General features: G+C 40.5%; 1 protein-coding gene across 4 annotated transcripts in view; it reads left to right on the top strand.

Moving 5' to 3' along the window:
- Positions 1 to 9,025: 9,025 nt before the first annotated feature.
- The window catches only part of RAD54B (RAD54 homolog B), a 98,804-nt gene continuing 94,718 nt past the window's right edge, over positions 9,026 to 13,111 (top strand). For all 4 annotated transcript variants that reach the window (XM_073018211.1, XM_008001106.3, XM_073018210.1 and 1 more), the window contains exon 1: positions 9,026 to 9,145. The gene's annotated coding sequence lies outside the window, so the exon portion shown is untranslated. The remainder of the gene's footprint in view (positions 9,146 to 13,111) is intronic.

Raw genomic sequence — 13,111 nt, 5'->3', positions numbered from 1 at the left:
TGCAACCTCTGCCTTTCAGGTTCAAGTGATTCTTGTGCCTCAGCCTCCCAAGTAACTGGGACTACACTACAGGCACAAGCCACCATGACTGGCTAGTTTTTTGTATTTTTAGTAGAGACAAGGTTTTGCCATGCTGGCCAAACCTTGTCTGGTTTCGAACTCTTGAGCTCAAGTGATCTGCCCTCCTCGGCCTCCTAAAGTGCTAGGATTTCAAGCATGAGCCACTGTGCCTGGCCTAAAGACTAGTTAAGCAGAAAAGATTATCTATGCAATTTTAATTTTTATTATTTTAAATTCATAGGACAGTTAGGAGTTAATGGGTAGGATCTTTTAAGGGTCATATAACTTCATAATCTAGAGAAGGGGTTGCAAACTAAAGTACTAGCAATACACATTATTGTGTTAACCAATCTCCAGAACTCATTTTTTTTTTGAGACAGAGTCTTGCTCTGTTGTCCCGGCTGGAGTGCATGGGCATGATCTTGACTCACTGCAACCTCCACCTCCCGGGTTCAAGTGATTCTCCTTCCTCAGCCTCCTGAGTAGCTACAATTACAGGCGCACGCCACCAGGCCTGGCTAAGTTTTGTATTTTTAGTAGAGATGAGTTTTCACCATGTTGACCAGGCTGGTCTCGAATTTCTGCTCAAACTCCTGACCTCAAGTGATCTACCACCTCGGCCTCCCACAGTGCTGGGATTACAGGCGTGAGCCACTGTGCCCAACCAGAACTTTTTCATCTTTCAAACCTGAAATTCTATACCCATTAAACAACTCTCACTTCCCTGTCCCCCCAGCCCCTGGCAACTGCCATTCTCCTTTTCTGTCTGTAAATTTGAGTACTCTAAATACCACATGTAAGTAGAACCGTATAAATTTGTCTTTTGCGACTGGCTTTTTTCACTTAGCGTAATATCCTCAAGGTTTATTCATGTTGTAGCCTGTGTCAGAATTTTTTTAAAAGACTGAATAATATTCCATTACATGGATATGCCATAGTTTGTTTATTCATCATTGGTTGATGGACATATGCGTTGCTTCCACATTTTGGCTACTGTGAATAATGTTGCTATGAACATGAGTGTACAAATATCTTTTCAAGACCCTACTTAGAATTTTGGGGGGTATATATCCAGAAGTGGAATTGCCTAATGATATGGTAATTCTGTTATTTTTAATTTTTGAGGAACCATCATACTGCTTTCCACAGCAGCTGCACCATTTTACATTCCCATCAGCAGTGCAAAGGGGTTCCAATTTCTCCACATCCTTGCCAATGCTTGTTATTTTCTGTTTTGTTTTGCTTTTCATAATAGCTCTCTTAATGGTTGTGCTTCTGACTTTTAGGGAGAAGCCAAAAATCTGGATTAATGTGTAATCAGTTTTCAGATATGCAATTAATTCAATTTAAAAATTAAAAACATTTTGTGAGCAAAACAAAAAATGATGCAGGACAAAATGTGCCCGCAGTTTCAACCTGAAGAATTTGATGATAGCGTCTGTTTTAGAAATCACAATGGAATTTCTATAAAGAGTTATTTTTATTTGGGAAGGTGAAATTTACCAGGTATATTTGTGATAGGACATGATGTTGTGGAGAAGTTCTTTGTGACCAAAAAGCCTGGTTTTGAGAACCAGTTCTATGCTCTACTAACTAGCTATGCAACTTTAAATCGCTCCTCTTATCCTAAATTTCTTTTCCTTTCTTTCTTTCTTTTTTTTTTTTTTTGAGACAGAGTATCGTTCTGTCACCCAGCCTGGAATGCATTGGCACAATCTTGGCTCACTGCAACCTCCGCCTCCTGGGTACAAATGATTCTCCTGCCTCAGCCTCCCGAGTAGCTGGGATTACAGGTGCCCACCACCATGCCCGGCTAAATTTTATATTTTTAGTAGAGACGGGGTTTCACCATGTTGGTCAGGCTGGTCTTCACCTCCTGACCTCAAGTGATCCATCCGCCTTGGCCTCCTGAAGTGCTGGGATTACAGGCATGAGCCACCGCTCCTGGCCTATCCTAAATTTCTTTATCTGCTCTGTCTACATCAGTAGGTTATGGGGATTAAATAAGATTTGTATTTGATTTTTTTTTTTTTAACATATAGAGCATTATTACTGTAAATTAGATCCTCCACTACCTAGACAAAAATATACTTAATATGCCTTACTTGCTAAGTTATTTCTGAAGCCAGAAATTAGTGCCTGCTTGATAAATAAGTGGAAATTATGTAAGTAGAATTATACTAATGTTTAATAGCTCTACTGAACAATATTGATGTGGTTTCAGGGAGACTATTAGTTTGGGGACACTTTTACAATGGTTTTTTGGACATAGATTCTAAGTGAGGATAGTCCAGTTTCTGTCTAAGCAGAATTTCCAGGATATTCAGGGCACATGGTAATATTTTTTAAATGTAAGGAGGTGGTAATTGCAGGGAACAGTGAGTGGTCTACTTTGGCCAGTGTAGGAATGTAGGGACAGTGTAGAGGGGATGGAAGGGAAAGTATATTTGGAAACTGGGGTCAAATTATCAAAGGTCTTATTTGCTATGCTAAGCCCTAGGGAGTAACTGAACTTTTTAAATGTGAGTGGCATTTTCAGATTTGGTACACTTTTATGAGCTTCTATCAGTCAGTCACTATGAAAAATGTTTTCATGTGACTCCCAATCAGAAGTATTCTTTGAAAAAGGGAACTGGTAGGGGCACTGGCTGACGCCTGTAAATCCCAGCACTTTGGGAGGCCGAGGCAGGAGGCCTACTTGAGCCCAGGAGTCAGAGACCAGCCTGGGCAACATAGTGAGACCCCCATCTCTTAAAAAAAAAATGTAAAAATAGCCCAGGTGTGGTGGTGCACATCTGTAGTCCCAGCTACTCAGGAGGCTGCGGTGGGAGGGTTGCTTGGGCCTGGAAGGTCAAGGCTGCAGTAAACTGTGATTGTGCCACTCCACTCCAGCCTGGGTGACACAGCAAGACCTTGTATCAAAAACTAAATAAATAAAAATTGAAAAAATACAAAGATTAAAAGATAATTACTTTGGTGCAGCATAGAGGAAGGATTAGAGAGGGAAGAGCCTGAAGGCAGACCAATAAAGAAGTTACAGCAAAGTTCTTTATGAGCAATTCTCAAAGAGCAGTCCCTAGACCAGCAGCTCAGCATCATGTGGGGATTTGTTAGAAATGCATATTCCTCCAACCTGGGCAACATAGCAAGATCCTGTCTTTACAAAATATATATTAAAAAATTAACCAAGTGTAGTGGCATGTGCCTGTAGTCCCAGCTACTGGAGAGGCTGAGGCAAGAGGAGCCCTTGAACTCAGTAAGCTATGATCATGCGACACTGCACTTGAACCTGGGCAACACAGGGAGACCCTGTCTCAAAAAAAAAAAAAAAAAGAATGAATATTCTTAAACACGACCCCAGGTCCAAGAGGGGAGGGGCTGACAATGTGTGTGTGCTTTAACAAGTCCTGCAAACAATTCTGTTAAAGTTTGAGGCACCCTAAGGTTTGAGAACCACTGATCTATATCAATGGTTTTCTTTTCTTTTTTCACTTTCTTTTTTTTTTGTTGTTGTTGTTGAGACGGAGTCTCGCTCTGTCACCAGGCTGGAATGCGGTGGCGCGATCTCGGCTCCCTGCAACCTCTGCCTCCCGAATTCAAGTGATTCTCCTGCCTCAGCCTCCTAAGTAGCTGGGACTACAGGAGCCTGCCAACATGCCTGGCTAATTTTTCTATTTTTAGTAGAGATGGGGTCTCACCATGTTAGCCAGGATAGTCTCAATCTCTTGACCTCGTGATCCGCCCGCCTCGGCCTCCCAAAGTGCTGGGATTACAAGTCAATGGTTTTAAAATTTAGGAATCATCTGGGGAGGTCTTTAAAAATGCAAGTTTCAGGGGCCTACAAATCTCTCTTTAAAAAGCTTCTCAGGAGATTCTAATAATTCTTCTAAGGAGATTCACTGTTTGGATACAGTGACCTAAATGAAAGTAATGTCCTCAGCTAGGATAGTGGTAATGGAAATGATGGGATTACATAGAACAGATATTTGTCAGATACTGTAATACTGCTAGAATTATATTAGGCCATGATGGCATAAAACTCAATAAAGCAGTTATGTTCTGAAAGAACTTTCTAGTGGGAGAAGAGAGGGGCAGGTGCTTGGGAGCAGAATGAGGAAAATGTAGGTAGCATTTTGTAACAGCAGAATTGAAGTTCAAACGTCTGGAGGTTTCTGGATGTGGTAAGTAGTGTCACAGGCTCCAAATGGATCACAGAGGGTGAAGATGAAGATGAAATGACAACTAGATTTGGCAGTTTGGAAGATTTTATAACCTTTGTGATGGCAACTTTATTGGAATGAGAATTTGAAGGTAAGGTAAGCAGAATCCGTAATGCTATTTGTTGGCATGACTGAGAAATGAAAGTATAGGTGATGGGTACTTTTTCAATTTGATGGCGAACTGAAGAGAGATTGCTAAAAACTATATGTATCAAAGCCATCTGCTCCTCAACTGTTTACATATAATGATTGACTTTGGATATGTGGCCTTAGACTGTATCTGCAGAGTCTAGTTATGTTTTTTGGGCTTTCACACTTTTGACTACAGACTTCTTTGAAATTCCATTTCTTATTATTGTGTTCTGAGTTCTTATGTCTAATTTCACATCTGAGATGTTCTGTCACCAGGCTGGAGTGCAGTGGCACAACCTCGGCTCACTGCAACCTCTGCCTCCCGGGTTCAAGCGATTCTCCTGTCTCAGCCTCCTGAGTAGCTGGGATTACAGGTGCCCGCCACCATGCCTGGCTAATTTTTGTATTTTTAGTAGGGACGAAGTTTCACCATGTTGACCAGGCTGGTCTCAAACTCCTGGTCTCAGATGATCCACCTGCCTTGGCCTCCCAAAGTGCTGGAAGCCACTGCGCCCAGCCACATATTCTTGAGCTTAAAATGGAATAAGGTTTTGAGGTATTCATTTAAAAAAAAAATGCCGAATTACATGATTTTCATTTTAAAGCAATAGACAAAACAAAAATATTAGTTAAATAAAAATTCTTAAACTTTTTTTCAAGTTAATAAATCTCAACGAGTTATTTGAGTTGACAAACTGTGTAGTATTCCCCACGGAAAGTCTCTTGGTTTGCTAAGAGATACTTTGGACATATTTTGGTAAAGCTTTGGTCCTCTTTAAGTCTGCAGCTGCTTTCAGTTGTTTCCTCTAGGAAGGATGCTTTTAGATGTTCTGGTAATCCTGGAATGGTAGAATTGCTACTTACTCTGATGAAACATTTCCCCTGGCCCTTCCAGAACAAGTTAGGGTCCTCTGGAATCACTGTTCTCTTTAAGCTAAATAAGGAATCAAAAATAATTCACCTGAAAGCCCAAGTCATATAAAATAAATATTATCCACAACTGCTCTATTACCATGTGAAACTTATTAATTTATTTTTTTATTGAAGCGAAGTCTCACTATGTTGCTCAGGCTGGTCTTGAACTCAAGCTATCCTACTGCCTCAGCCTATCAAGTAGCTGGGATTACAGGCACGCACAAGCACACCCAGCTACCATGTGAAACTTTAAAAAACTGTTCAATAATTTTCCCTCCAAAACTTCTTTCGATGAAAAAGTAAGAAATTAGTAACGAATAGAGCTAGGTACTAATCCTGCCTTTGCCATTCATTAACTTCTGTGTGATATGAACAAATCACTAGTGGGCATTATTTTCTCATATTCTGAAACATGAAATAGAAGTAGGAATGTGTGTAGTGGGGAGGTGAATATGAATCAAAAGAGAAATGTACTACATATATTTATTATAAAGTAAAAAATAACAGTCCAGAATTGATCAAGTGTAGTGGCTAGGAGACAAGTGGGATCACAACTGAAAAAGAAGGGTAATCAGACTAAAAGGAGGTGTCCAAATTATTTTTCTCCTCCCCACTCCTCCCACCCCAGCTATAATGTTGATGCTGCTTAACCAATTAACTAACATTACCAATAAGTAATAACCAATTAATATGTTAGTTCAACATTAAAAGTCTCTGTAACTAACACATTAATTGGTTATTACTTATTGGTTGTAATAACCAATTAATGTGTTAGTTACAGAGACTTTTACCTCCAATATTTGTTACTGTTAACCCCAAGGCACACTATAATGTCCTTATAAAAATGTTTAGGGTGATATACTTGGCATTTAATGATTAAAGAAGGAAATGAAATGAATACCAATATATTGGTGTATACCAATATATTCATTTCCAAAGATATATGTATCCACATAATTGGACAAAGACTTTGATTTTTTCTTTTGAGACAGGGTTTCATTCATGTTGCCCAGGCTGGTTTTGGACTCCTAGACTCAAGCGTTTCTCCCCACTCGGCCTCCCAAAGTGCTAGCATTACAGGCATGAGCTGCCACACCTAGGCCTAAATTGCATTTTATTAGTTTCCTTTAGAGATAATCCAAAATCAGACTATACACTTCTGCAGAAAAGTACTTTTGAACTACACATTATAGTGTCCTTTGCATTACCAAGTACTTCATGTTTAGTATTTGTTGAATAACGGAAATCTTGTTTTTTAAACTTCTTTTTTTTTTTGAGATGGAGTCTCGTTCTGCTGCCCAGGTTGGAGAGTGCAATGGCATGATCTTGCCTCACTGCAACCTCTGCCTCCTGGGTTCAAGCAATTCTTCTGCCTCAGCCTGCCTGGTATCTGGGATTACAGGCACCTACCACCATGCTCAGCTAATTTTTGTATTTTTAGTAGAGACAGGGTTTCACCATGTTCACCAGGCTAGTCTTGAACTCCTGACCTCAAGTGATCTGTCTGCCTTGGCCTCCCAAACTGCTGGGATTACAGGCGTGAGCCACCATGCCTGGCCTTTTTAAACTTTTTACTTGAACTAATGTTTGACTTGCAGAACACTTGCAAAAACAGAACAGAGAGTTCATGTGTACACTTCTTTCAGCTTTCTTTCTTTTCTTAAGAGGCAGTGTCTCACTATGTTGCCCAGGCTGGTCTTTTCTCAAACTCCTGGCCTCAAGCAATCCTCCTGCCTTGGCCTCCAAATAAATATCAACAAATATTTATTGAGTGCAGTCTGTAAGACTAGTACTGTTCTGGCTGGGCGCAGTGGCTCACACCTGTAATCTCAGCACTTTGGGAGGCCGAGGTGGGTGGATCACGAGGTTAGGAGTTTGAGACCAGCCTGGCCAATATGGTGAAACCCCGTCTCTACCAAAAATACAAAAAAATTAGCCGGGCGTGGAGGTTCATGCCTGAAGTCCCAGCTGCTCGGGAGGCTGAGGCAGAAGAATCGCTTTAACCCAGGAGGCAGAGGTTGCAGTGAGTCAAGATCATGCCACTGCACTCCAGTTGGGTGACAGAGTGAGACTCCGTCTCAAAAAACAAAACAAAACAAAGCAAAAAAGACTAGTACTGTTCTAAACACATGGGTACAGCAGAGAATAAAGCAAAGATCTTGCCCTCATGTAGCTTATATTCTGAGAGTAGTAGAAAAACAATAAACAAGTAAGTGTATGTTAGGGAATGGAAAATGTGATGAAAATCTGTAAAACAGGGTAAGGGAGATAGAAGATAAGACAAGAGAGTAACAGACTGCCAGATAAGGCCATTTGACTACTTGATATGTGAGTAATGATCTGAAGTGAACAAGCAAACCAGACGCAAATCTGCAAGAGGAATGTCCCAGGCCACCTTTAGCCAATCTGTTGTAGATTTTCTGAACTTCCCAGATGATATTAAGGTAGGCTGCAGACACTACGAGAGCTAGCTTGTTTTCTGGTTACCCTTACTCTTTACGTGTCCCAGTCCAAAGACAACGGGGGTGCAGTTTACCAAGGTGCCCAACCTTGGTAGGTCCCCATTTCAAATTCTTGTAACCCTGGCTCCGGGAGCTGCCAAAAGCACAACTCAACCTATGAGGTGCTCTTTATGACTGGAAAAAGTCCCCAGGATAAAAGCTCCTTAAGCACATTCTTCTTTTTTTTGAAACAGGGTATCTCTCTGCCACCCAGGCTGGAGTGCAGTGGCGCCATCTCAGTTCACTGCAGCCTCCACCTCCCGGGTTCAAGCGATTCTCCCGCCTTAGTCTGCTGAGTAGCTGGGATTACAGGCGCACCCCACCAAAACGAGCTATATTTTTATATTTTTAGTAGAGATCGGGTTTCACCATGTTGGCCTGGCTGGTCTCGAACTCCTAACCTCAAGTGATCCGCCCCCCTCGGCCTCCCAAAATTCTGGGATTACAGGCTTGAGCCACCGCTCCCAGCCTCAAATTACTCTTTTAAATAGCTGTACCTATTTACACTCCTACCAGAAGCCCAAGAGTTCTCATTGTTTCACATCTTCATTTCACCCTCGATATTTTTTAGTTTTTACTTTTTGTCAAACTGTTGGATAAAACTCAGTAAACAACCTTTAGCCATTCTCTATCCTTTCAGATTAGCCTTTCTAATACCCTTTTTCAGGGATAGCTGACTGTGTCATCGCCTAGCACTTAGAAGGTGCTAAGCAAATAGTCATTGAATGATGTAACTTTCCTACTTAATATCCTTTAATGCTTTTCCAAGTCCGGGGGCGGCTTCCCTTTTCTGAGAGCCTAATAATCACGTATTCATTTCTATATTCCCAGAACCTAACAAAGTTTGAAAATTATCCTGCAGGCAACACTAGGTCAATGTTTTTTCGGATTAATGAATAACCAATAGGATATCGTATACCTCTGCGATGCACGCATTTCTATTATCGCACACACCGAATCATACCTTATTTATTACTTATCCACGCAGATGGTGAGATCTGTAGCCTCGGCATCTACACTGTGTCTGAAAGTAGGCACGAAACCGGTATTTTTTTAATTGAACCGTAAACTTGAATCAAACTTGGAAGCCTTTAAAGGGAAACGCAAAGGTACATGCGCAGTGATGCAATAGGGTCGTCCAATCAGAGTAGGGCAGGACTGGACAGTGCAGCGGCTAGGTAGTGCGCACGCGCACCGGGCTCGTCCGCGATTGGCTTCTCCGAGGCGGGAGCCTTGAGCTTCTCCGGTGGCGAGGGGAGCGCTGGTTACCAGAAGTGCTTCTTTGCAGGGCCAGTGGTTTCTGTCAGATTTTCGCCGGTGCGTCCTGGAGGGGGAAGCTCGGGAGGCTGCGACAGCCTGTAGGCTTGTGCGGGACAAAGCAGGGAGTGGCGCCGGAGCAGGCCTCCGAGGGAGGAGGGCGGGAAGGCGGCAGGAGCGACCGAAGTGGCCTCCTGCGGGCCTGCGACTTTGGTCTGAAGTGCGAGGGACGCCCTGGCTGCTGGCCCCGGGGGGCTAGGAGCGAAGGACGGGTGGTGGGGGTGTGGGGGTGTGCGTTTGTGTGCGAGGGATGGTTCTGGGCAGTGGCCCCTGGGGCCGCCCCTGCTGTCGCTTCGCTCAGGCTTCTGTGGCGTTTGGGTCTCTCCCTCACTCCTGCACAGGGAAGCCCCTTCCCCAGGACCACGGGGTGAAGGCTCCGCGAATGCCCTGGAGAGTGTCGATACGCCTTCTTTAGGGACTTTTACCTCCTCGCTGGTCAGGTTTTTCTTGTATTTCCTTAAAACCTTTTAATCGATTACCTTATGAAAGATTTTCTAGGTAGGTACAGATGCTTCTCGACTTACTACGGAGTTGAAAATATCCTAAGTCGAAAATGGATTTAAAACAGCTAACCTACTAAGCTTGGCCTAGCCTACTTTTGTTATCAAAAAAATTAATTTTCAGCAGTTTATTTTAGATTTGGGGGTACATGTGCAGGTTTGTTGCATCGGTATATTACGTGGTGCTGAGGTTTGGATACGATTGATCCTGTCACCCAGGTAGTGAGCATAGTACCCAATAGTTTTTGAACCCTTGCTCCTCCTTTCCTCCCCCTTCTAGTTGTCGCCACTGTCTATTGTTGCCATCTTTATGTTCATGGATGCCCAGTGTTTAGCTCCCATTTATAAGTGAGAACATGCAATGTTTGATTTTCTGTTTCTGCTTTAATTCACTTTGGGTAATAGCCTCCAGCTGCACCCATGTTGCTGTAAAGGACATGATTTCATGCCTACCTTAAACATACTCAGAACACTTACCTTAATCTACAGTTGGGCAAAATCATGACCACAGACAGTTATGTGGTTACTTGCACAGTTTCTACTAAATGCTTATGGCTTTCTTAAAAGTTGAAGAATTCTAAGTGAAACCGTCCTAAATTAGGAACCATCTGTATAGCCGGAGTCTCAAAGGAGCAACTTAAGGCATGAAGTGAGATAATTACTACCTAATGTAGTTGGAAGTCGAAAAGCAGAAACAGCAGGGAAAGACTGTTGCTGGTTCTTGGTCGAGTTGGTTTACTTACATTCTTGCATCCCAGACGTTTGGTGGTTGCACATACCTCTCTTTAAAGCCCAGACGAACCCAAAGATTCTGGTCATTGTCCTGTATGTTGAACTACCCCTTCTCTATCTCCCCCACAGGACCTTCGTCATTTCTATTCTCCAATAGTACTAATTATAGATAGTAATATTACAGATAACATTGAGTGCTTACTGTGTGTCAAGTTTTAAGTGCTTTACATATTTCATTTAATCCTCCCCACAGTCCGGTGTGTAAGTATGATTATGGTACCCCCTCTTAAAGATGAGGAAACTGAGACACATGGAGCCTAAGTAAACTGTGCAAGACCATTGGGAAGTGTCAGTATTTATATTCAGGCATTTGCTTTCAAAGTTGTGTTCTTATTTACGACAGTGTAGTGCCAAGTACTTGTGGCTATCTGGTGTATTGCAGTTGTCAGCCTGGCCTTACCATTTTACCTGGAAGGACTGAAGCTAATAGGTGTTATAGAAGTTGTAGCATCACATCAAGGCTACCAAATGGCTTTATTTCTAGGACCTGGGAAAAGGGCTCAGACAGCACTAATTAATTAATTAATTTATTATGGACAGGACAACATGAACATACAGAACTAGTTTAAAAAGCTATAAGGGTGCGGTACTCTTTTGGGGGGAAATGTACTGATTTCTGCATTTTACTTTGAAATGCATCAACAAATTAAATGTCTTGATGGGTGCCTAAGGTCATATGTAAATAGCACAGTTTGGATTCTAGCCAGGCAGCCTGGCTGGCTCCAGAGTCAGTCTGTTTTCTTAATCACTGCTCTGTGATGATGCTTGTATGCTTGCATTATCATTTTTATTAGTTTACAAAATAGGAAGGTTGAAAAATCAGAAATCATGTGTTAGATGTAGAAGGGTTTAGGGTAGTAATTCTTCACATTTAGTGTTGAAAGAAATTTCAGCATCTAGTTCATTCTTTATTTTATAAATGAGAAAATTGGTGTCTAGAGAGTTAAATAGCTTCCCCAAAGTTAAGCATCCCTGAAATAGCAGAATCTGAACTACACTCTGGTTTCCTTCATTTCTACTGTTGATGTTTCTAACTACTGTATTTTTTTAAGTGTTCCTTTTGAAAAAGTGTCAGAATTTTCACAGTATTAAAGGGGAGTCTGATTAATGTAGAGAACAGAATGATGTGGACATCATATTTTTATTAATGCTATCTAGAATTTATTAGTTTAAGAAGGCTCATTATCTTATTTCAGTTGAGCTATAGTCACTAAAATCTTTAGTTTTAAATTTCAGCTTCTATTGTTCTATTTCATTTGACCATTAAGTAACTGAGTCTAAATGCAAGGCCTAACATCCATGTCCTCTTGTGACAGTTGCTATTAATCAATTTCAAACTTGTGTCAATTATATATTTAAAGACCTGTAGTATTCTGCTTACCTATTATAAAAAGGAAATTAGTTTAATGAAGTTATTTTGGCATGACTTGTTTGGCCAGAATTTGTATTTACTTCTGGCATTGGCAAATACTGCTTCTAAAGCAGTCAAAAACCATCTGTTTCGTAATTTGCTCTAAAATTAAAGATTATACTAATAGAGATCTATTTTGTTGTTGAATAAGAAATGGAAGAGAGTGACCTCTACTACTCATTCCTCAAACTTTGTAAAGGCTGGTTATATATCAAATATTTACATGTTTCATCATTTTAACATTGATGAAATTAGGAAATGTCTAACCATCAATGATAGTGTATCATAGTTTAATTGGCTACACTTTTTTTCTTGGATACATAAAATAATGGTACATCTTACAACTAAAAAAATTTTTATTTTTAAAATATTTACTTTTAAACATTTCTTTTATATGGACTAACAACCAAGAGTATATCTTACAATTGATGGCATTTTAGATTTGATGAAATATGGTAATTTAAGAAATCTAATTCATGATATTTTTCCCTATTACAAAGGTAATATTTTCATTGTAAAAAATTTGAAATATACAGAACATAACTCAGAATAGAATAAAAATTACTGGTTATTCTAACCAGACCTAGAAATAATTAGGGTTAATATTGTGGCATGTGTTTTTCTAGTTTTTAAAAACAATTGTATATTTTAATATATGACATATATATCTACTTTATAGCAGTATAATTTACAGTGTGCAGTTAGATGTGTACATTTTGATGTTTTGATATAGAGATGTATGTATACTCCTGTAACCACACTACAATCTTATATAGATTATTTCTGTCACTTCAAACAAGTTCTCTCATGCTCGTTTGCTTTCTAGTCTTTTAAATGTACATATACATGTTATCCTTTTTCTTTTTTCTTTTTAAAAATTAGAATGAGACTGGACATGTTTTGTCGCCATTTTTCCTTTGATTTATCAAAAAATATTCCTCATGTCATTAAACATTTTTTTAAAGTGTTGTTCCCTGCCCCCTCCCCGCCCCAATTAATGGTATCGTTCACATAACAAATACTGAACTCCTTCTGCGTATTTGGTACTGGCAATATAGTGATGAATTGTATGTAAGATTTCATGCCTGAGTTAATAGCTCAGGGGGAATGATAGGGCAAATTTCATTGCAGTATGAAAAGTGCTTGGGTAGTGCATGTGCAGAAAGGTCCTCCAGTCCAGTCTTTGGGAGATGAAGAGGGCTCGTGGTTAAGACTTCTAGAGGATAAGGTAGAATTAATCAGGCAAAGAAAAGTCGGAAAAAG

This window comes from Chlorocebus sabaeus, chromosome 8 (assembly GCF_047675955.1).
Source record: "Chlorocebus sabaeus isolate Y175 chromosome 8, mChlSab1.0.hap1, whole genome shotgun sequence".
In the NCBI taxonomy this organism is placed as follows: Eukaryota; Metazoa; Chordata; class Mammalia; order Primates; family Cercopithecidae; genus Chlorocebus; species Chlorocebus sabaeus.
The sequence above is the reverse complement of the archived record's forward strand: the minus strand, read 5'-3'. Positions and strand labels throughout refer to the sequence as shown.